The 25,090-nt window shown below is 44.0% G+C and overlaps 1 pseudogene; it reads left to right on the top strand.

Moving 5' to 3' along the window:
- Positions 1 to 25,090, top strand: part of LOC148140080 (nuclear factor 7, brain-like) — an 83,333-nt pseudogene that overhangs the window by 45,270 nt on the left and 12,973 nt on the right.

Genomic DNA, 25,090 nt, shown 5'->3' with positions numbered 1-25,090 from the left:
TCCACATTTCAATTGTTCCCATCCCCTGCAGTTTCCATCCCCAACTTGTGCTTCCTAAATCTTGCTGAATCACATCATAATTGCCTTTCCCCCAGTAATAACTCTTGCCCTGCGCTATATACCTATCCCTTTCCATCACTAATGTAAACATAACAAAATTGTGGTTACTATCAACAAAGTACTCAGCACATCCAAATCTAACACCTGGCCAGGTTCAGTACCAAATCTAATGTGGCATCATCCCTTGTTGGCTTGTCTACACACTGTGTCAGGAAACCATCTGTACACATTGGACAAAAACTGACCCATCTCAAGTACTGAACTACAGTATTTCCAGTCAATATTTGGAAGGTTAAAGTCCCCCATAACAACTATCCTATTACTCTCGCTACTATGCAGAATTATCGTTGCTATACTTTCCTCTACATCTCTGGAACTATTTGGAGGCCTATAGAAAACCACCAACAGGATGACCTCTCTTTTCCTCTTTCTAACTTCAGTCCATATTACCTCCGTAGATGAGTCCTCATCAAACGTCCTTTCTGCCACTGTAATACTGGCCTTGACTAACAAGGCCACATTTCCCCCTCTATTACCATCTTTGCTATTCTTACTGAAACATGAAAATCCTGGAACCTGAAACAGCCATTCCTGTCCCTGCTCTATCCATGTGTTTGAAATGGTCACAACGTCGAGTACTCCTCTCCCTTAAGGATCCTGAAAACATGATCCGAGACATCATGAACCCTGGCACCTGGGAGGCAACACATCAACCGTAAGTCTCTCTTGTTCCAACAGAACCTCCTAATCTCTCCCCCTAACTATGGAGTCCCTAAGGAGTAACGCTCTGCTCATTCTCCCCCTTCCTTTCTGAGCAACAGGGACAGACTCTGTGCCAGAGATCTGTACCCCATGGCTCACCCCTGGTAAGTTGTCCCCTCAACAATATCAAAATGGTATACTTGTTATTGAGGGGAAAGGCCACAGGGGTTCCCGGCACTGCCGACCAGTTTATTTCCATATACTGACTGCAACCCATTTGTCTTTTTCTTGCACCTGAGGAAATAAATAAGAACAAGGTATGGGAAAAACTAATGGTACTGAAAGTTAATAAGAAACTGATTGTCTACTCCATCATGCATTCAACCACATCAAATGTCATCCATGCACTGGCAATTATTTTCCAACATTCTATCAGTTCTGGAATGGTACCCTTGAACTGGAAGGCTGCAAATTTGTCACCACTATTTAAAAAGGGAACAAACAAAATATTCTTAATTAAAGATCTGTTAAACATATTCTGGGGCTCCAAGATGGTGGCAATCTGAGGGGTCTGCTTAGCTGAGTTCTGCACCTCAGTTCATACAAAGTAGCACTCTCACCTCCCCACTTAAATAATTTCTTTGATAATTCAGTCTTTAAAGAGCTTTTCAACTTATAGAACTTGTATAAATTATTTTATGAAGTCTGCTTTATTAAAGAAACATGTCAGAAGGTAAAGGCTTCAGCATGTCCCAACACACGGGAAACTCACCTGAGAAGTCAGACATGTCCGCACCTGCAGCTTCCTCTACCAGCCCACCGGAGTTGTTCACTCACCAGGCCCTGGCTACGGAGTTTGTGAAGAGAGATGATCAAGTCGTCAATTAAAGAGAGGTTCCGCACCAGACTGGACCCAGTCATGGCCATGCTCCACAACTATGAGGAGCAGCTGTAAGACCCAGGATGCAGAACAGAGACAGTTGAAAGGGGGACCACAGCTTCAGAAACCAAGGCTGATTCTTCAAAGGAAGGAATCTGAGTACTGGAGAAGCAGGAGCTTCCAGGAGCAAGTCGATGACCTCAAGAACAAAGGTAGGCAGAACAATGTTCACATTGTGGAGCTGCTGCAGAGAGTAGAAGATGACCAGCCAGTGAGCTTCTTTGAAAGCTGGCTGCCTCAATTTCGAGGTCTGGAGGCTACATTGGACTAGGTTAAACTTGAAAGGGCCCATTGAGTCACAATGCGCAGGCCCAGCTTGGACCAATGCCCTCGCATGGTCCCAGTGCAACTCCACAGCTATAAGGACAAAGGTAAAGTTATGGAGGTCTCCAGAATCAAGGGAAAAAGTCCACAGGCCTTAACTTACCAAGGTTTCAGAAATTCTTTTCAGCTGTAATTCATAAAAGGGAGACTCAATGAAGCCAACAGAGACCTTGGTATCCAGTATTCTCTAAGGTAACCAGTGGTGCTTCATGTTATGTATGATGGGTCTATGCATTTGTTTGACTCTTCAGAAAAAGGGAAACATTTTTTGGACTCTTTAAAATAGGTCAGATAACCTAAAGGATGTGGGCCATCATGTTTCTTTTTCCTTGTCCTCTCACCCTTTATTTAAGAAGATGCTGCTGATATTCTTTCCTGATGTTAACGCGTGAATGTGTCTATTCAGGAATGGGTAGAGTGTTGACTTTTAATTTCCTTGTTAAGATTTTTGAAACTCTTTTTCCATCTCTTTTTAGGCCTGAGTCTGTGATGCTGCTCAAGCTGGAAGCAAGTTTGAAGGTGTTTTTGGGATATGTCAGTGCCCCCTGTGGGCAGGTGGTTGAGCCCCTTGTTCAATGTTTTGTGTTTGGATTAGTCTGTTGGTGTTTAGTGCAAGTGGTTATTAGGATGTTAGATGTAATAGTTTCAGCTTATATACTTTTTAGGTTTTGTGAATCTTTTTTTGTCTATGCTCAGCAGTTGACAAGTCGAATTCTTCCTTTTTGGAGATTAACTGATGTTTTTGAGCGTCATGGCTAATTGGGTCCTCAAGTGCATTGTTAGAGGGATCCATTCGCCATTTAAAAGGAAAGAGGTGCTTTCTAGTCTTAGAAAGGAGTGGAGGATAGTGCCCTTTTGCAGGCGACTCATCTCAATCATAAAAAACATTTGAAATTGTAACAGAATGGGTTTGATCAGGGGTACTTCTCTCCCTTCAATACTAGGAGCAGGGAAGAGACCATACTCATGGGAAAGAATCTTCCATTTAAGTTGCTGGAACAGATTAAAGATGAGTATGGGCAGATTATCATTCTTAAAGCTTCAGTACATGGAGCAGAGTATGGTATTTTGAAGGTTTATTGGCCCCCAGCACAACCTCTTAAATTTTTGTTACATGCACTCTCCAAATTGATGGCTCATGTACCATGGCAGATTGTTATTAGAGGAGACTTTAATTGCCTCATGAATCCCATGGTGGATAGTATGCCTAAATGACAATTAACACATACTTCACAATCTAAACAACGAGTGGACTTAAGTGCGGAGTTGGGATTGATGGATGTCTGGAGGCATCTCCACCTCATTCTTTTCTAATCCACAAAAGTGTCATACCAGGATTGATCTTTTCCAAATCCCTACATTATTCCTGGATTCAGTAACATCCTATATAATTGGAAATATTACTATTTCGTATCATGCTGCAGTATATTTAGAGATTAAAGTTTTGAGGACAATGTTGTGGGCTCTCAGCACTGATGTATGGATCCCTTTATTCTGAGGCACAGTAAGTTAATTGAAAATTTCCTGAATGAATTTAAGGTATTCTTATCCATTAATTCGGATTTGGCCAGTAACCCGTCTATTCTTTGGGAGACAGCTAAGGTTAATGCCAGGAGGATAATCATTTTTTATTCTGCCAGTCAGAAGCAACAGAAGGGGAAGCAACAACGCCTACTCAAGATGTGGTGAAAGACTGCTGAAAGAGCGCATTCTGATAAGCCATCAGTGGTTAAGCTGCAGCGGGTTATGGCTCTGAGGTCCACCTTGAATTCCGTGCTTGCACAGACAGCAAAGACTGTTTGAAAATGGTGACAAACCGGGCGGGTATCTAGCATATCTTGCCAGGAGAAAGAATAGCCCCCAATCCATTGCCTCAATGAGGAATGGGACTGGGATGGTCACTTGCGACTCTAAAAAGATCAATGCAGCATTTCAGAAATTCTATTTTGAACTAAAACAGTCTGAGCGTGTGAGGGTGGATGGGCTAAGATGGAATCTTTCTTTAAGAACTTGGATCTTCCAGGTGTAACTTCTGAACAGGCGTCTTTCCTTGATGCTCCTTTAAAAATACAAGACATACAAGGAGGCTGTGAAATCGATGCAGAGTGGGAAAGCGCCTGGCCCTGATGGTTTTAAAGAATTTATAAGTATACTGTCGGGACCAATGTTCGACATGTATAATTATTCATATAGCCACAAGCATCATCCCTGGGTGAGACTAACATCTCTCTCATTCATAAGGAAGGGGAGATTCCAGAGGAATGTGCCCCTTGTAGGCCCATCACACTTCTGAATTCTGATCTTAAAGTTCTGTCTGAGGGTCTTGCATTAAGATTGCAAAATGTGCTGCCTGCCATTGTTAAGGATGACCAGACTGCTTCTATAAAAGGCCATAGATCCTCTAATAATGTCAGGAGGTTGCTGAACATGATTCAGGTTTGTCAGCAGCAGTCAGGTCAGGGATTAGTGGTCTCCTTAGATGCAGAGAAGGCACTTGGTCAGGTCAAGTGGCCATATCTTTTTTTATAACCTTCAACGATCTGGTGAAGGGGAGATTTTTATTAGATGGTGAAGGTCCTTTATTCTGATCCTCTGGAGACAGTTCTCACAAATGGTGTGAGATCTAGTCATTTTAATATCTGTAGGGGCAGTAGACAAGGTTGTCCCCTCTCGCCATTACTTTTCACATTGGTGATTAAGCAGCTGGCAGAGACGGTCCGTAGGGATCCTAAACTAGCCGCTCCAAAAGTAGGATCCAAATCACATAAGGTCTCATTATATACAGATGACGTTCTTGTTTTTCTGTCGAATCCAGTGGTCTCTGTGTCCCATCTCATAGAATATGTCAACTCATTTGGTTCCTTTGCAGGTTATAAGATTAATTTGTCTAAATTGGAGGCTATGCCTCCCCCGTTTTGCTATATCCTATACAAATGCTTCACTTCATTTTTCCAAGGCAAACATTCCAGAGACTTAATGGATGGTTAAGCTCCTTCATTTGGTGCTGCAGGTGACCGCTTATCAAGCTGTCTGAATTACAGTTGCCTCATGGGTTGGGGGGAGTGGATTTCCCGGACATTAAAAGATAACAATTAAGTGTTTTATTGTAACCCAGCGTCAATATGGCTAGACATTGAGGCCTCCCAGACAAAATGCCCTCTTATTAGCATGCTGTTCTGAGGCAAAATGAACACAGTCATGGAATGTTGCAGTAATCCAAGAATTACCAATACTATTAAGGCATGGAGGGCGATGTGGCAGAGGGAAGGTAATCTGTCCAAAACGTCCTTTCTTACCCCTATAGTTCATTTTCTGGGTTTTCAGTCGGGGATAATGGACATTGTATTTCAGCTTTGGGCAGCTGGGGGAACCTTCTGTTTGGGTAATTTATTTGAAGGTGAATTAATGATGTCTTTAGGCCAAATAATCCATAAATATGTTCTAACTAGTAAAGATCATTTTTGCTTTTTTCGGGTCAAGGATTTTATTCAAAAAGCGATCATGCTTTTGACCGAGTCCAACAGATCTGTTACGGAGAAGAGGATACTTCATGCTAAAAGTACTCTCTCTGTTAGTATTCTTTATCATATGTTATGGGGTGATCTTTCAGAAGATGTTGAGTGGCTTTGTGGGTTCCTGGAGAGAGAACCATGGGTTGAGATCTCTGGAGGCATGGGGGGACATTTGCGAGAATGCAAGGAAGCTTTCAATCTGAATAGGGTCCATGCCAAGCAGCTGAAGATTTTGTATAGAGTCCATCTGGCCCCAGACCATCTCTCAAAATTTAAGGTGGGAGTATCTTCATTATATCCTATGTGTAAAATAAGTATCTGTACACTCGCTCATTGTCTGTGGTCTTGCCGCAGGCTCCGTACGTGTTGGAGTGCTGTGGCAGGGGTAATAGAGAGGGTCTTGGGGGCAAAGGTTAAGCTGGATGCTATTTCTCTTCTTCTGGATGTACCCAATATTATCTTCTCTGGAGGCTCATGGGAAAAAAAAACTATTAATAATCTCACTTTTTGTGCAAGGAAAAATATGCTAAGGTTTGTGCAAAGATTTGTAGCTTGGGTGCTCGTTTTTTGTGGTTCTGTTCGCCGAGCTGGAAATTTGTGTTGCAGACGTTTTGTCCCCTTTCTAGGTGACATCCTCAGTGCTTGGGAGCCTCCTGTGAAGCGCTTCTGTGTTGTTTCCTCCGAAATTTAGAGTGATTTGTATCTGCCGCTTCCAGTTGTCAGTTCCAGCTGTCCGCTGCAGTGGCCGGTGTATTGGGTCCAGGTTGATGTGTTTGTTGATAGAATCTGTGGATGAGTGCCATGTCTCTAGGAATTCCCTGGCTGTTCTCTGTTTGGCTTGTCCTATAATAGTAGTGTTGTCCAAGTCGAACTCATGTTGCTTGTCATCGGCGTGTGTGGCTACTAAGGATAGCTGGTTGTGTCGTTTCGTGGCTAGTTGGTGTTCATGGACACGGATCGTTAGCTGTCTTCCTGTTTGTCCTATGTAGTGTTTTGTGCAGTCCTTGCATGGGATTTTGTACACTACGTTGGTTTTGCTCATGCTGGGTATTGGGTCCTTTGTCCTGGTGAGTTGTTGTCTGAGAGTGGCTGTTGGTTTGTGTGCTGTTATGAGTCCTAGTGGTCATAGTAGTCTGGCTGTCAGTTCAGAAATGTTCTTGATGTATGGTAACGTGGCTAGTCCTTTGGGTTGTGGCATGTCCTCATTCCGTTGTCTTTCCCTTAGGCATCTGTTGATGAAATTGCGGGGGTATCCGTTTTTGGCGAATGCATTGTAGAAGTGTTCTTCTTCCTCTTTTTGCAGTTCTGGTGTGCTGCAGTGTGTCGTGGCCCTTTTGAATAGTGTCTTGATGCAACTTCTTTTGTGTGTGTTGTGATGGTTGCTTTCATAGTTCAGGACTTGGTCTGTGTGTGTGGCTTTCCTGTATACCTTTGTGGTGAATTCTCCGTTCAGTGTTCTCTGTACCATCATGTCTAGGAATGGGAGTTGGTTGTCCTTTTCTTCCTCTCTAGTAAATCTGATTCCTGTGAGTGTGGCGTTGATGATCTGATGTGTGTTTTCTATTGCTGTTTTTAATTATTACAAATGTGTCATCTACATATCTGACCCAGAGTTTGGGTTGAATTTGGGTAAGACTGTTTGTTCTAATCTTTGCATTACAGCTTCTGCATGGGTGTGCCGTTGATTTGTTCATATATTTGGTTGTTGAATGCGAAGTGTGTTGTGAGGCACAGGTCCAGTAGTTTTTGTTGATAGGTTCCCCGTCTTGTTGTCTGTTCTGTATGTCCAGCAGGTTGGCTATTGTTTCTCTGGCTAGGGTTTTGTCGAGAGGTGAACAGTGCCGTTACATCGAATGAGACCATAGTTTCTTCCTTGATTATGTGTATATTTCTGATGTTGTCCAAGAATTCCTGTGTTGACTGTATAGAGTGTCTGGATCCACTGATCAGGTGTTTCAGTTTCTATTGCAGTTCTTTTGCCAGTTTGTGTGATGGTGTCCCTGGTAGTGATACGATGGGTCTGAGTGGGATGTCTGGTTTGTGCACTTTAGGTAGTCCATAGAATCTGGGGGTGGTGTTGCTTTCAGGTTTCATTCTCTGTAGGTCAAACCTGGTTATCTGTCCGTTTTTTTGCAGATTCCTCAGTGTGTTGTTTATCCTGTTGGTGAACTGTGGGGTGGCGTCAAACTCCCTCTTTTAGTAGGAGTTGGTATCTGCAAGTAGTTGTTGCGCTTTCTGGATGTACTCTGCTTTGTCCAGGATGAGCATCATTCTGCCTTTGACTGCTGATAGTATGATTATGTTCTTATCATTTCTTAGTGTTTTTAGTGCTTCCCTCTCCTTGGTGTTGAGGTTGTGTGTTTGTCTTTTCCTTGTTATCAGGGTACGATATTTTGTCTCTGTTTGTTGTGTCTCTTCTGTCAGGGACAACACTACTATTATAGGACAAGCCAAACAGAGAATAGCCAGGGAATTCCAAGAGGCATGGCACTCATCCACAGATTCTATCAACAAACACATCGACCTGGACCCAATATACTGGCCACTGCAGTGAACAGCTGGAACTGACAACCGGAAGCGGCAGAGACAAACCACTATAAATGCTGGAGAATAACTCAGAAGCGCTTCAAAGGAGGCTCCCAAGCACTGAGGATGTCACCTAGAAAGGGGATGAAACGTCTGCAACACAAATTTCCAGCTCGACGAACAGAGCCACAACAAAAATATGCTAATATGTTGGGTTTCTGAAACCCCTCCTGGTCTATCGGGTTGGCATAGGCTTATGATGGAACATGTTCCTCTGGACCTTCTTACGAATATGGTACACCAGAAAACTGAAAATTTTCAGAGATTATGGCCTCTTTTTCTGAACTATTTGGATGCAGATTTATCTGCCATTTTAACTCGGGTTTTTGTGTAGCCATGACAGTCTGATGTGGTGTACTTGATGTCCTCAAAGGAAGAATTTTGAATAAATTTGTGTTTAATACTTAGTGCTCTCGGAGGTCAGGAGCTAATGTTTCATTGTGCTCAGCAGTTTTATTTATTTATTCCATTTACTTATTTGTCTATTTTGCACAAGTATAGTTACATTTTGTTTGTGTTTTTGTTTTTTTTTCTCTTTCGCTGTTATATACATATCGGATAATTTTTTTCTTGTTGGTTTGTTGGTGTGAAAACCTTTTTGTAATTTTGTCATTTTATTTTAAAAATCTTTCTTTCAATAAAAACATCGACATAAAAAATTCCAGTCGTATGGAAAATGCTAGAATCAATGAAAAGGATGGAATAGACTTTGGATGATAATGATCCACTTGGAAATAGCATGATTTATGAATGGAAAATCAGGTTTTATGAAGATGTGGATTTTGTTTTGAAAATGTTATGAATGAAATTGATCAAATAAAGCAGATGGAAACAATTTCCTAATATTTCCAGGAGGCTTTTGTCAAAATCCACCAGTGGAGACTATTTTAATAAAACCAAAGCACATTTAATAGGAGGTTATATATTGAGGTGCATTCAGAATTGCTTGACAGACAGAAAACAGAGTAGGAATAAACAGGGCATTCTCACATTGTCAGGCTGTGACTAGTGGGGTTCACAAAGATTAGTAATTGGACCCTGGCAGTTCACAACATTGGTCAGTTATTTCAACGTGAGTATCAAACATAATATTTTAAAAATTGTGACCAATGCAAAGCAATGTGAGAATTTCTGTTAAGAGGAAGGTGTAAGGCAGGCTGAGGAGGATTGGGATAGGCTTACTGAATTGACAAAAAAGCACAGAAGATGGAATATAAAATGATAGACTGTGAAGTCATCCCTTTGGTGGTGAAAGACATAGATTGTTTTAAGTGGTAAGCACTTGGAATGTCGAAATGCATTAAGTGATGTAGTCTGTATCAATAAGTCACAAAAGTCTAACTTGCAGGCTCAGCAGAATGCTCAAAGGATTAATAGAATATTAGCCCTTGTTGCAAGAGACGTTGAGTACAAAAGTACACCGTAATATTGCCAAAGATAGAGACAGTCTTGTAGCCTTGTTGGTGGGATTGATAAAGCATAGTGCTGGAAAAAGCACAACAGCTCAGGCAGCATTTGAGTAGCAAGACACTCAACATTTTGAGCATTTTCCTTCTTCAGGCATTACGGGGGGAAGGGGCATGAGAAATAAATGGGGTAGTAGGACTGGGGAAAGGTAGGTGGACAAAGTTAGGAAGTGATGGTGATAGGTCAGTAAGAAGTGTGGAGTACACAGTTGAGAAGAAAATGGACAGGTAAATCAGGTCAAAAGGGTGGAGCTGAGGCAGGGTAGGATTTGGAATCGGGTGGGGAAGGGGAGCTGTGTAAACTAGGAATTCAATGTTGAGACTGTGTGGTTGTAGGCTCCTGAGGAGGAAGATGACGTGTTCTTCCTCCAGTTGCGGGTGGCCTTGTGTAGGCGGTGGAGGAGGCTCAGAATAGACATGTCATTGGGGGAGTGGGAGAGGGAGTTGAAGTGGATGGCCACAGGAAGGTGGGGTTGGTTGGTGTGTAAGGGCCTGAAATTTCCTTGAACCGTTCTGTGAGTTCGTGCTTGGTATCAGCAGCGTGGAGGAGACCACATCAAGAGCAACATTGCAGTAAATGAGGTTCAAGGTTATACAACTAAATCTCTGCCAGATTTGAAATGATCCTTCGAGGCCTTGAATGGATGTGAGGTGGGTAAAGTGGGGGTTGTGGGGTTGGAATGGGTGGTAGGGGGAGGTGTTGGCACAGGTTTTGCACTCTTTTGGTGGCAAGGGAAGTGCCAATTGTGGAGAGGGCTCTGATTGGGAGTGTGGACCTAACAAGGGAGTCGTGAAGGGAACAATCCCTACGGAATACAGATAGGAGTGGGGAGGGAAATATATTTTTGATGTGGGATATGACAGTCGGTGGCAAAACTGGTGGAGTATGATACACTGTATTGACAACTGTTGGAGTGGCATGTGAGAACCAACGGGAATCTATTCTTGTTGGGATTGGTGGTGGGGGGGGGGTTGGAGTATTGAGTGCGGTGGTGCAGGAAATAGAAGAGAAACAATTGAGGGCACTGTTGATCACAGGGGAAGGGAAATTATGGTCCTTGAGGTAGGAGGACATCTGGGATGTCCTGGAGTGGAATTGCTCATCCTGAGAGCAGATACAGCAGAGCAAGAGCAATGGGGAGTAGGGGATCATGTTTTTGCAGTTGGGTGGGGCGTTGGGAGGAAGTATAGTCAAGGTAGCAGTGGGAGTTGGTGAGTTTGAAGTATGTGTCAGTGTTGAGTCAGTTGCCAGAGACAGAGAGGTGCAGGAAGGGGAGGGAGGCATCAGAGCTGATCTTGGTGAATTTAAGGTCAGGGTGGCAGCTGTTGGTGTGGTGAACGAACCGTTCAAGTTCCTCATGGGAGCATAACATGGCATCATACTGTCATCATTGTAGCGGAGGAAACTGTGGGGGATGGTGTCAGTGTAGCTATGGAAGAGGGACTGTTCTATGTATCCTACGAAGAGGCAGACATAGCTAAGACCCATGCGGCTTCTCATAGCCCCCTCTCTGGTTTGTAGGAAGTGGGAGGATTGAAAGAAGAAGTTGTTAAAGATGAGGACCAGTGCTGCCAATCGAATGAGAGTGTCATTGGAGGGGTACTGTGTGGATCGATGGGGGAGGAAGAAAAGGAGGGATTTTAGGCTTTCCTCATTGGAAATGCAGATGTAGATGGACTGGATGCCCACAGTGAAGATGAGGTGTTGGTGATCAGGGAATCGGAAGTCAAGGTGGATAGTATGGGTGATGTCTTCAACGTATGTGGTGAGTGCCGAGACAAATTCTGGCAGGAATTTACTTTTGTGTCCTCAAACCTCATTTACTGCAACCGTTGCTCTTGATGTGGTCTCCTCTACATGGGAGAGAGTGAGGACAAACTCTTGGAATGGTTTGTCTCTGGTCCTTACACACTAACCAACTCCACCTTCCTTTGGCCATCCACTTCAACTCCCCCTCACACTCTCCCGATCATATGTCCATTCTGGGCCTCCTCCACCGCCTACACAATGCCACCCGAAGACTAGGGGAGGAACACCTCATCTTCAGCCCCTGGACCCGAAAACCACATGACCTCAACATTGAATTCACCAGTTTCTAAATCACTCCTCCCCCTTCCCAATCCAACACTCCAATTCAGCTCCGCCTTCATGTACTGACCTATCTGCCCATTATCCTTGCCAACTATCTGCTCCACACTTCCCACCGACCTATCACTACCATGTCCTAACTTTGCCCACCAATCACCAACCTCCCTGTACCCAGGTGCACCACACGCAATTTATTTCTCAGCGCCCTTCCCCTCGCCAGTCCTGTCGAAGGGTTATGACTGAAAAGTTGATTCTCTTGCTCCTTCAATGCTGCCTGACATGTTGTGCTTTTTCCAGCACCATACTTTATCAACTCTGACTCTCCAGCATCTGCAGTCCTCACTTTCTCCTAGTTCCTGGATTGTGGAATTGTCTTTTGAAGAGAGACGAGAAAACGGGGTTTGTATTCTGCAGGATTTTGAACACTGAGAAATAATTTCATTGAAATTTATTATGTACTTACAGCCATGACAGGGTATATGCAGAAAGGTGTTTCTTGGCTAGATGCCTGTGGGATATAGGTAAAGTACTCCTGCCAACTTAATCTGCAGGAAATGCAGTCAGATCCTGCTCCTCACAGAACGAGTTAGGGAACTGGAACAGGAGTTGGATGAACTGAGGATTATTCGAGAGGCTGAGAGGGTGATAGATAGAAGCTACAGGGACATAGTTACGCCAGAGAACAGAGGTAGCTGCGTAACAGTTAGATGTGGGAAGGGGAGGAAGCAGGCAGTACAGGGATCCACTGTGGTCGTTCCCCTCAACAATAAGTATACCGCTTTGGATATTGTTGGGGGGGACGGCCTAGCAGGGGTAAGCTGCAGTGACCGGGTCTCTGGCACGAGGTCCGGCTCTGAGGCTCAGAAGGGAAAGGGGGAGAGGAGGAGAGCGCTAGTTATAGGAGACTCTTTAGTTAGAGGGACGGACAGGCGGTTCTGTGGACATGGGCGAGACTCTCGGATGGTTTGTTGCCTCCCGGGTGCCAGGGTCCGAGACGCCTCGGACCGTGTCTTCAGAATCCTTAAGGGGGAGGGTGTGCAGCCAGAAGTCATGGTGCACGTTGGCACCAACGACATAGGTAGGAAGAGGGGTGGGGAGGTCATTCAGGAGCTCAGGGAGTTAGGCTGGAAGCTAAAAGCTAGGACAGACAGAGTCGCCATCTCTGGGCTGTTGCCGGTGCCACGTGACAGTGAGGCAAGGAATAGGGAGAGAGTGCAGTTGAACACGTGGCTGCAAGGATGGTGTAGGAGGGAGGGCTTCAGGTATTTGGACAATTGGACTGCATTCTGGGGAAGGTGGGACCTGTACAAGCAGGACGGGTTGCACTTGAACCAGAAAGGCACCAACATCCTGGGGGGTAGGTTTGCTAGCACTCTTCGGGGGGGGGTTTAAACTAATTTGGCAGGGGAATGGGATCCGGACTTGTAGTCCAGCAAGTAGGCTAGCTGTTTGTCAGGATGTCCAAGAATGTAGGGAGGCTGTGGAGAAGGTAGCACTGACAGGGAGTACTTGCGGACATAGAGATGGGCTCAAGTGTGTATACTTCAATGCAAGGAGTATCAGAAATAAGGTGGGTGAACTTAAGGCGTGGATCGGTACCTGGGACTACGATATTGTGGCCATCACGGAAACATGGATAGAAGAGGGACAGGAATGGTTGTTGGAGGTTCCTGGTTACAGATGTTTCAGTAAGATTAGGGAGGGTGTTAAAAAAGGAGGGGGGGTGGCGTTGCTCATTAGAAATGGTATAACGGCTGCAGAAAGGCAGTTCGAGGGGGATCTGCCTTTGGAGGTAGTATGGGCTGAAGTCAGAAATAGGAAAGGTGCAGTCACCTTGTTGGGTGTTTACTATAGGCCCCCCAATAGCAGCAGAGATGTGGAGAAACATTGAGAAACAGATTTTGGAAAGGTGCAGAAGCCACAGGATAGTAGTCATGGGTGATTCAAACTTCCCAAACATTGATTGGAAGCTCTTTAGTTCAAGGAGATTGGATGGGGCAGTGTTTGTGCAGTGTGTACAGGAAGCTTTTCTAACTCAGTATGTAGATTGCCCGACCAGAGGGGAGGCCATATTGGATTTGGTACTTGGTAACGAACCGGGACAAGTGATGGGCTTGTTAGTGGGTGAACATTTTGGTGATGGTGACCACAATTCTGTGACTTTCACCTTGGTTATGGAGAGAGATAGGTGCGAGCAACAGGGTAGGTTTTACAATTGGGGGAAGGGTAAATACGATGTTGTAAGACAGGATCTGAGGAGCATAAGTTGGGAGCATAGGCTGTCAGGGAAGGATGTTGTGATAATGTGGAACTTTTTCAAGGAACAGATACGACGTGTCCTTGATATGTATGTACCTGTCAGGCAGGAAAGAGATGGTCGTGTGAGGGAACCTTGGTTGACGAGGGAGGTTGAATGTCTTGTAAAGAGGAAGAAGGGGGCTTACATAAGGTTGAGGAAACAAAGTTCAGACAGAGCATTGGAGGGATACACGATTGCCAGAAGGGAGCTAAAGAAAGGGATTAGGAGAGCTAAGAGAGGGCATGAAAAATCTTTGGCGGATAGGATCAAGGATAACCCCAAGGTATTTTATGCGTATGTGAGAAACATGAGAATGACGAGAACGAGGGTAGGTCCAATCAAGGACAGTAGTGGGAGACTGTGTATTGAGTCGGAAGAGATAAGTGAGGTCTTGAATGAGTACTTTTCTTCAGTATTTACAAACGAGAGGGACCGTATTGTTGAAGAGGAGAGTGTGAAATGGACTGGTAAGCTAGAGGAGATACTTGTTAGGAAGGAAGATGTGTTGGACATTCTGAATAACTTGAGGATAGACAAGTCCCCCGGGCCTGACGGGATATATCCTAGGATTATGTGGGAAGCAAGAGAGGAAATTGCAGAGCCGTTGACAATGATCTTTTCGTCTTCACTGTCAACAGGGCTGGTACCAGGGGACTGGAGAGTGGCGAATGTTGTGCCCCTGTTCAATAAAGGGAATAGGGATAATCCCGGGAATTACAGGCCAGTTAGTCTTACTTCGGTGATAGGCAAAGTAATGGAAAGGGTACTGAGGGATAGGATTTATGAGTATCTGGAAAGACACTGCTTAATTAGGGACAGCCAGCACGGATTTGTGAAGGTTAGGTCTTGCCTTACAAGTCTTATTGAATTCTTTGAGGAGGTGACCAAGCATGTGGATGAGGGTTGAGCAGTGGATGTAGTATACATGGATTTTAGTAAGGCATTTGATAAGGTTTCCCATGTTCGGCTTATGCGGAAAGTCAGGAGGCATGGGATAGAGGGAAATTTGGCCAGTTGGATAGAAAACTGGCTAACCGATCGAAGTCAGAGAGTGGTGGTAGATGGTAAATATTCAGCCTGGAGCCCAGTTACAAGTGGAGTTCCGCAGGGATCAGTTCTGGATCCTCTGCTGTTTGTAATTTTTATTAATGACTTGGAAGAGGGAGTCGAAGGGTGAGTCAGTAAATTTGCAGATGATACGAAGATTGGTGGAGTTGTGGATAGTGAGGAGGGCTGTTGTCGGCTGGAAAGGGACTTAGATATGATGCAGAGCTGGGCTGAGGAGTGGCAGATGGAGTTCAACCCTGCCAAGTGTGAGGTTGTCCATTTTGGAAGGACAAATAAGAATGCGGAATACAGGGTTAACGGTAGGGTTCTTAGTAAGGTGGAGGAGCAGAGGGATCTTGGGGTCTATGTTCATAGATCTTTGAAAGTTGCCACTCAGGTGGATAGAGCTTGCAAGAAGGCCTATGGTGCATTAGCGTTCATTAGCAGAGGGATTGAATTCAAGAGTCGTGAAGTGATGTTACAGCTGTACAGGACTTTGGTTAGGCCACATTTGGAATACTGTGTGCAGTTCTGGTCGCCTCACTTTAGGAAAGATGTGGAAGCTTTGGAGAGGGTGCAGAGAAGATTTACCAGGATGTTGCCTGGAATGGAGAATAGGTCATACAAGCATAGGTTGAGCGTGCTAGGCCTTTTCTCATTGGAACAGAGAAGGATGAGTGGTGGCTTGATAGAGGTGTATAAGCTGATCAGGGGAATAGATAGAGTAGACAATCAGAAACATTTTCCCTCGGTACAACAGAGTGTTACAAGGGGACATAAACTTAAGGTGAAGGGTGGAAGGTATAGGGGAGATGTCAGGGGTAGGTTCTTTACCCAGAGAGTGGTGGGGGCATGGAATGCGCTGCCTGTGAGAGTGGCAGAGTCAGAATCATTGGCGAACTTTAAGTGGCAATTGGATAGGTACATGGATGGGTGCTTAAGCTAGGACAAATGTTCAGCACAACATCGTGGGCCGAAGGGCCTGTTCTGTGCTGCATTGTTCTATGTTCTATGTTCTAGTGTTACTTCTGCAATCATAATTACTTATGCAAGGTAAATGAACTCACACTAGTGTATAATTGTTTCACTAAGAGCTGAGTCAACAAGAATGAAAACTATGTGAAGGATATACATAATTGTTTTTGTATTAGCTAAAATGTGCATGCAAGAATGAAATGTGCCTGCATTCAATGATAGATGTTACAGACAAATAGATAAGGTGCTGTGAGGGGAGGGGTTTAAGCTAGGGGGTACTGTACAAACAGTAGTTATAAGCATCTATTTCCCGCTTCTGCAAAAACAAGAACAAACCACAATCAAGAGGTCATGAGGTCATAATAAGTAAGGGAAACGGATGGTAGTGAAGGAGGGTATACCTAACAATAGACCACAGAGGGAGATGGTCAAACGGCCTTGTGAGGCCAGAAATAAGCGTTTTGTCACAGACAGGGCCAGATAAGGCAAGAGACAAACAAGAGTAATGGGCGCCGGTCTTAGAGAAGTGGGAGATGTAAACAGGGGAGGAGCAATGGGAGGAGAGAAGGGAAACAAATTATATAAATATTGTGTACTAGTTGAATTCAGTGTGTGCGTGTCTGTGACTGCCTTTGTACACAGTCGACACCACACCCCTCTTGCAAGAGCGAAATAAATAACACTACTGATTCAGATCTTATCTCGGACTGAAATTATTGAAGTGAGTGAGCTTCGTTTCTCACATGCCTATAAAAATATAAAGGGAGATGGCACTTGTTTTCTGAAGATTAAGAGAATTATTTTTTACTTAGAAAGTTTTGAACCTTGGGAATTGTGTCCCACATAGGACTGTGGAACTTCAATACTTGTGTATGATTAATGTAGAAATTGATAATTTTCAGGTTATCATTCAAGTATTGGATAATGTGGATTGGGTGTGTAAAAAGCATTGTAATGTTCGATCAGCCCATGATAGTATTGAGTGACCAAACAGACTTCATGTGTTGAGTGACTTACGTCTGTTCCTGTCTCCCTACTTCCTCCAGAAACTTTCAGTGAGCATTTATGAAATTCCATATTTGCTTTGGTTTTGCAAACTACTTACATCATCCATATGGACTTTTTCAATTTGAAACAAAACTTTAACAGATGAAAATGAAATTTAACTTGCGGCTCATGTTATGTGGTGGTTCCTTCTAGAATGGCTGCCTGCTTTCCAGGCCTCAGTTTTGATCCCCTTGGCACTGCTGGGAAGACAGTTTTGATAAGTTTTTGGCTGTTAAAATACAGGTTAAACGATAGTGTGATCAGACAGCAAGGGATGCTGGGTACATTGGCCAAGTAAAATTCCAGTCACAAATATGGACAACAAAACACAATGCAAAAGCAGCAGCCAGAGATACTTATAATGTTAACATAATATCAAAGGCAACAGTTATCCTGGACAGAATATCGCTAACAACTAATTCACCAAACAAAGGAGGTCGCAGACAGAACGGCACCGGGTCCTGCTGCACAAAGAAACAAACAGCAGCGAGCCATCCAAATGATTAACGATGTTTCAAACTGTTAAATAAGTGTCACAAATTGGCCAGAACTGTAGAAAGTTTCAGGAAAGTTTCCAAAAACATATTTTGAAAATGGGCCTAGATTAGTTTGGGAAACTTCGTTGACATGGATGAGTTGAACCAAAGGGGCTGTTTCTGTTTTCTTCGACTTGATGATTTACTGCCTCAACGACTCTATCATTCTTTTGATTCTTGTCATCTTTTCTTCTTAAACGTAGATTCTTGCTCAGTTTTGCTGCAGCATTTTTGATTGAAGACTCTGTGCCAAGCAGACCCGTGATTAGGACACACTTCCCCAACCTCAAGTACAACATAACACAGAAATTTGAAAAGGCTGTATGTACAGTGTACTTTATCATGCTATCAACAAAATGACATATCATATTTGTAAGTCAGGGGTTCTTTTCACTAATGTGGACAGTGATGAGAAAGAACATTAAACCAGAAATAAATGATTTTTTTAACTCAACCAATATTCTGCAGAACAAATATTTTCATGGTGAGAAACGTTATGTGTGGATGCCCTGATCAATACAATGAGTTGCACATCATATCCAATACAGATAGTCCAATCAGTCTTCACTGCAGTCTCACACCACATAAAGGTTGGAAAGGCTGAAGTCCTGTTTACTGTTTTAAAAGCATCATATGTGTTTCCTTCTTTTCAATTTTATGACATAATACCTACCTTAATATGACAATATTTACATATTAACAATAAGTAATGATTTATATATTACTAACTATAAATAACAATATTCATAGACCTGTGCAAATCCAGTCCACTTTGTCAGTTACTTTACCATGTAAGGACATTGCTGCAGCATGATGAGATTTCCAACGAAGTGAAATTGACAGGTTTATCACAGTTGCAGACATTAACCTAAAAATGATGGAAACACTCATTGGGCCAGGCAGCATGAAAATGGCACTTGCTCATTATCTGAGTCGAAACTGAAGAGAGCCAAATATCACAGCAGTAACTGGTTTGCCACCTCCCATTCCCTCCTACGAAGGTCATTCAGAGTCTCATGCTGAAAACCATACCACTAAGAATCCCCATCACTATGAAGAAGGTGAGAATTGGGAAGTTTGATGGTGGAAATGTTCACAGATGTTCATTCTTTTACTTGCTCAAAGGACAGATGAGTTGCCTTCTGGGCCATCCCTAGTTGCCCTTGAGACGTTGGTGAGCTCTCTTCTTGAACCGCTACAGTCCATGTGCTGTAGGTAGACTCACAACACTCTGAGGGACGGAATTCTTGGGTTTCCACTCAGCAACAGTGACAAGTTTCCAAGTCAGGTTGGTGAGCGATTTGGAGCTAATTTTCAGGTGGTGGTGTTCCCATGTATCTGCTGCTTTGTCGTTCTAGATGGAAGCAATCGTGGGTTTGTAAGGTGCTGTCCAAGGCTGTTTGGTGAATTTCTGCAGTTCAGTTTGTCAATAGTACACACTGCTGTTACTGAGCATTGGTTGTGGAGGCAGCAGGGTATTTGTTGATGTAGGACAGTCAGATGGCCTGCTTTGTTTTGGATAGTGTCAAGCTACTGGGGTATTGTTGGAGCTGCACCCACACAGGCAAGTGAGGTGGATCCATCACACTCCTGGCTTGTGCCTTGCAGATGAGTGACAAGTTTTTAGGAATCGGGAGGTGCGTGACTTCACAGTATTCTGAGCCACTGACCTGATCTGAAAGCCACTGCATTTATATGGTGAGGCCTGTTGCACTTCAGGTTAATAGTAATCCCTGCGCTGTTTTCAGCAGGGAATTCAATGAAGGCATTGTATGTCAATGGACAGTGGCTGGACTGACTCTCATTGGAGAAGGTCATGACTCGGTATTTGTATGGCACAAATTTGAATTCATGCTTGTCAGCTTTAGCTTCGATATTGGTCAAAGTCTTGTTGCATTTGTACATGTGAATTTTCAGAATATGCAGAGTCATGAATAGTGTTGAAGGTTGCACAGTCATCGAACATACCAACTTCTGACCTAATTACTGAGGGAAGGTCACTATGAAGCAACTGAAGACGTTCATGTTCTTCTTCCCATGTGCCAGGTAAACAGTGGAAAGTTTGACTCCCTCCACGCCCACTTGCCACAGACTCCAGATTTGCTCAGGTTCCTTGATACCACACTCGATGAAACGTCATGATTTGGACACTGATGAAGGAGCGGCGCTCCAAAAGCTAGTGTTTCCAATTAAACCTGTTGAACTATAACCTGGTGTTGTGAAATTTTTAACTTTCATCGATGAAATGTGGCTGTAATGCCAAGGGCTTTCACACTCACCTCACCACGCTAGAATAAGACAAACTTCTGGTAATTTACAGAGTGTGGCATCTGTTGCAATTTCCCTTCCAATCCCTCACCACCCAGCCCCCATTAGTTCCTCAATCACACTCAGGAGAAATGATTTGCTGGGCCCCTGGAACAACTCCCCTGAGCTTCTATTTGTTTCTTCTCTCCCCCTCCTTCTTTCCCCTAGCCCTACACAGCTCCTTGCTGATCTTTCAGTTCCCAGTTCTGATACAGGGTTTATTCCCGGAATGTTAACCTGGCTTCTCTCTCCACCTGTGACTGAGACCTGTCAATTTACAGCTGGCAGGAGGCATGGGGACAGGGAGAAATTATGAGATGGATCTGTCAGTGCCCTTTAATCCCTCAGATTGTCAGCGGGGCGGAATTTTTCAAATCATCATTCCCTCCCGAACAGACCATGGGAATGACCCTCTCAGTGAAAGTGTGGGTGAAAGTGTGGAGATGGGACATGGTGTCTGCATTGTAAAATGACACCTGTCCACCCTCATAGTCCAGGAAAACTCTGATCTTCCAGGGATTCACACTCGGGGAGAGGAGGGTCCGTGAGGGGGAGGTGGAGGTGAAATAACCTCTTCCGCGAATCAGCCACACAATGTCTCCCTGATGTGAATCCCTCTGATCCCAGGGATCAAATCTCTCCGGGGGGTCAGGGGGCAGCTGCTCTGTGTCTCCGAGTCTCACACTGGTCCGGTCCTCAAACAGGATGAGCCGGGGATGCGCTGTGTTCGGATCCAGAGTCAGAGAGGCTGGAGCTGGGGAAGAGATCAAACAACACCATCAGAGAGAGGGGCCAGAGACAGTGAGGGGAGCAGGGAGTGAGGGGTGAGCGATGAAGGGAGCGGGATGAGGCGAGATAAGGTGAATCTGAAAAGGGGGAGTTTGAAGGAGGGGATAGTCAGGGATAGGGAGTGAGTGAGGGAGAGTGCAGTGTGTGATGAGAGTGGAGGGATGAGGAAGGATGGGTAAGGCGGAGGAATGGGGAGGGAGGAAAGGTAAGAGAGAGAGAGAAAGGAAAGGAGATTGAAAGGTGGTATGGGGGGGGGGGGGGGGAGAATGAAGGCGAGCCCAGAGTGGGGTGGGGAATGGGAGGGTTGAGCCCAAATAATTCAGTTCCCTCACCTTCCCAGAGCGCAATTCGACCGCTCCCACCCAGCTCCTCACTCTCCCCGCTCCCGCTGCTGCAGTAGCAAAATCAGTCTGCCTTCTGGTTGGAATACAGACACACTCTAACCTCACACCTTTCAGGCATTGTCTGAGCTGAGATGCTGCTTTATTTTAATAATAAAACTGAAAGTTATCTCGGGACTGTGACTTGAATCAAGTTCTGGGATTTACGTATTAATCAATCGAAACCTGCCACCCATTTTAAGTGATGATAGATTTAACAGCAATCTAGGTTTGTTCAATATATCGCAACATTTGTGTGATATTTACATATTTTACAAAAAAATTGTGTCCTGTGATCCTGCCCCACTAGCTCCTGACGAAGGAGCAGCGAAAGCTTGTCCTTCCAGATAAACCTGTTGGACTATACCCTGGTGTTGTGTGATTTTACCTTGATAAAGCTTAGTGACGTGAAAAACGATATTTAAATATAAGAGTCTTTCAGACCGGATCCCCAGAAAGACTGCCTCTGTATCTGTCATCTCATTTTCTCGATACCGAATACATTGTGTTTGAGGGTGAGCGGGTGCAGTCATTCACACAACCCAGCTCAGTGATCTGGATCTTACACCAGGTTGCACCAAAGGGTTTGTCGTGGGCAGTGAGTTCAGCAAAATTCAGGGAAAATTCGCTCCCCGCCCATCTTCACCCCCGCCCCCTCTCTGTCTCTCTCTCTCTCTGCCCCTCCTGGGTCTTCACCCTCCCGACTCCCTCTCCCTGTTCGAGTTGCGTTTTTTTCTTCAATATATGAATGTTTCGATTCGTCTCTGTCAGAATATCGGGAGAATAAAGTGGAAAGTAATAATTGTTTGCAGTGAAATTCATCGGGAAATCGATGACCTGAACGTGTTTACCTGCGGAGGAACAGTGAGTTTGAATCAGGAAGTGCTGAGATTGATCATGGCTTCCAGACAGCAGCTCCTGAGACTGACCGAGGAGGCAGTTTGTCCCATTTGTCTGGATTTCTTCACCGATCCGGTTATACTGGAATGTGGACACAATTTCTGCCGCTCCTGTATCACCCAGAGTTGGGAAAAGAAGGAGATAAACTCCTGCCCGGAATGTCGAGAGGTGTTTCCGGACAGAAACCTCAGGGTAAATCGGGCCTTAGCGAATCTGGCTGAGGAGGCTCGAAAATTAAAGCTGGATCCGAAAGAGAAGGAAAGTAAACCTCACTGTGAGGTACATCAGGAAGATCTGAAGCTGTTTTGTGAAACTGACAGGAAATTGATCTGCCTGATTTGTCGAGATTCCCGGGAACACAGAGAGCACCGCTTCCTGCCGATCAATGAGGCTGTTGAAATCTACAAGGTAAAAGAGAGAATATGTCACGAACTGCGCGTTTCACACATTCCTGATCCAACACCTGAACTAACGGATCTAACTCTGTAATTTCTCTCCAAATCCTAGAAAAAGATAAAATCTTCCTTGGACTCTCTTACAGAGAAAAAATCGGCGGTTCAACAAGCGGAACTGACCCAGAAACGGATTTCCGAAGTGAGGGTGAGCTCTCCCTGTGCTGATTCTCTGGGATCTGGGTTAGTTTTGTTCCCTTTATCGCGGGACATTAATGAGGTTTCACATTTCATTTGGTAGGAACAGGCGAGCAGTCTGCAGACCCACATCACATCCGAGTTCACCAGATTCTCACTGAGAAAGAGCAGCGTTTACTCAGAGATCTCAGGGAAGAAGAGGAGAGGATTGTAGAACCAATGGAGAAAACCCTTCGAGAGATTCAGGAGAATTTAAATTCTATTGAGGAGGAACTCTCAAAGTTGCAGAAACAGATGGAGCAAAAAGACGAGCTCATATTTTTGACGGTGAGGGAATATATTCCAGGTTAGGTAATGGAATTTCACCCAGTTACAAAAAAAAACTCATGGTACTTGTTAATTAATAAAGCAATTGCTAAAAAATATAGTATTCAAGTCAATCTATGACTGGATTATTGCGACACTGTCACTGAATTAATCGCTTCTACACTCTGATGCGTTTCGGGAATACCGGATTATTTTACCCTCTCCTCAGTCTTCCTTCCAAAATATATCACTTTACACTTCCGCGTTGTGCCTGTTCATTTCAACAGCCTGTCTGTCTCCTCCTGAAATCTGTTACTGCCATCCTCAATGTTTGTGATTCATTTCTTTCAGGAGGAAGCTTGTCAGAAGAGAAGGTAGGACATGCTCTTTACTGAAACCCTGCACAGTTTGCTCAATAACTCAGGGACGGGTTATTATGGGGTTATTTCCTTGTTATTGTCGCAGCTCTAAAAGGTCATTTATTGGGTGACAGTAACTCCAGTTATGGTTCATAAACAAGTGTTTTTTTTCTGATAACAAGATTGTTACAGGGTTAAAACAGTATTAGCTTTGATAAAACTGTTCCATGATATTGCGAACAATGACAGGGTGCCTGGATATAGCACAACCTGGTTCTCAGGCTGGAAGTGATCACTGCCCTGATTTGTGTTGTTTGTGTGACTGTGCCCTTCCTCCTGACCCTGAGAGAGAGACAGGGCCCACGTTTCCAGAGAATGGCCATCCCTGTTCCTGCATGGCTCCTGACCAAACCGAGGCAGTCAGAGTTTAAAGGGAGAATTATTTTGTTTCACTTTTTACAACACTAATTGCACCTAGACTTTATAAAGGGTACAATAATTCCAAAATCAGAAACTAAATCCTAATTAATGTAATGTAATGTTCTGAGGTACTTTACAGGTGTGTTGGAAATTATAGAAAAGTCACACTGAACTATTAATCCAGGTCATTGGTGCAGGTTTTAGTGCAACTTAAAGGAGGAAAGAGGAACAGAGAAATAGAAAGGTTCAGGGAGGGAATTCCAGAGCTGAGGCATTCGGCAACTGAAAGTCCAACCTCCAATGGGGGTTGGGGGGGAGAGGCTAAAATCAGAGATGGTCAAGAGGTCAGAAATAGAGCAGCAAAATTCTCGGAGGGTTGTGGCACCCATGTATTACACATGGTGCAATGTGATGTATCAGTAACTGATCTGTTAGTGGGATATGGACATTTCTCTGGATCTGGGGGGTTTCCAATCCTTGCCCTTGTATTATTGAATTCAGTTTGGATCAATTTACAAAAATAAGATGAACATTTTTTCGCCCATTGACTGAAATGTGAACAATACTGAAATAATTTATGATTTGAGTTTAATAATTTATAACGTAATCTGTTCAATATTCATAGGGTTAGTGACAACAAGAACAAACTCTCAGCTGCAGATCCCTCTCTGTCTATTGGAAAGTTCTCTGGCCCTTTACACTACACAGTCTGGAAAGAAATGATACACACCATTCACCCAGGTAAACACATGTATTCATTTTCTTGATGATAAATCCAGTTATGCAGGGACTCTCAGGTACCAGTTTAAACCTTCACATCAGGTGTTGTTAATTCTGGGACACAGAACAATATTTTGAGGAACTTTCTTCAGCGTATTTGCAAAGATTTGTAGCTCAGGTTATGAACAGATTGTTAATTTCCTTGCTGAGTTGGTAAGTTAGTTCACAGATGTTTCATCCCTATTCTCAGTAACATCATCAGGGTGCCTTAGATGAAGTGTTGGTGTTCTGTCCCACTCTGCTAGGGTTGATGGTACCATTTCCAGTTTTGTTGTTGGTTTTGTATCTTAGTGATTGGTAAATGGGGTCCAACTCTTCCTATTTGTTAATGGAGTTCAGGGATTAGTGTGAGGCTTCCAGGAATTCCTCTGACATATCTCTGTTTGGCTTGTCCTAGAATGGATATATTGTCTCAGTCGAATTGGTGTCTGTCATTGTCAATGTGAAGTGACATAAGTGCTAAGTGATCATGTCACTTGCTGGCTAGTTTGTGGTTTTGAACCCTAGTGGCTAATTTCCTTCCTGTTTGCCCAATGAAGGTTTATACCCAAAACATTGCCTTCTCCACCTCCTGATGCTGCCTGGCTTGCTGTGTTGTTCCAGCCCCTTATTTGTTTACTCATGTAGTGTTTTTGGCAGTCTTCACATGGTATTTTGTGTATAACATTGATCCTGT

The sequence above is a fragment of the Chiloscyllium plagiosum genome, unplaced genomic scaffold, assembly GCF_037043375.1.
Source record: "Chiloscyllium plagiosum isolate Xiang-an unplaced genomic scaffold, Cpla_swu_hap1 HiC_scaffold_35, whole genome shotgun sequence".
NCBI lineage: Eukaryota > Metazoa > Chordata > Chondrichthyes > Orectolobiformes > Hemiscylliidae > Chiloscyllium > Chiloscyllium plagiosum.
This window is presented reverse-complemented; position numbering and strand designations above follow the sequence as displayed.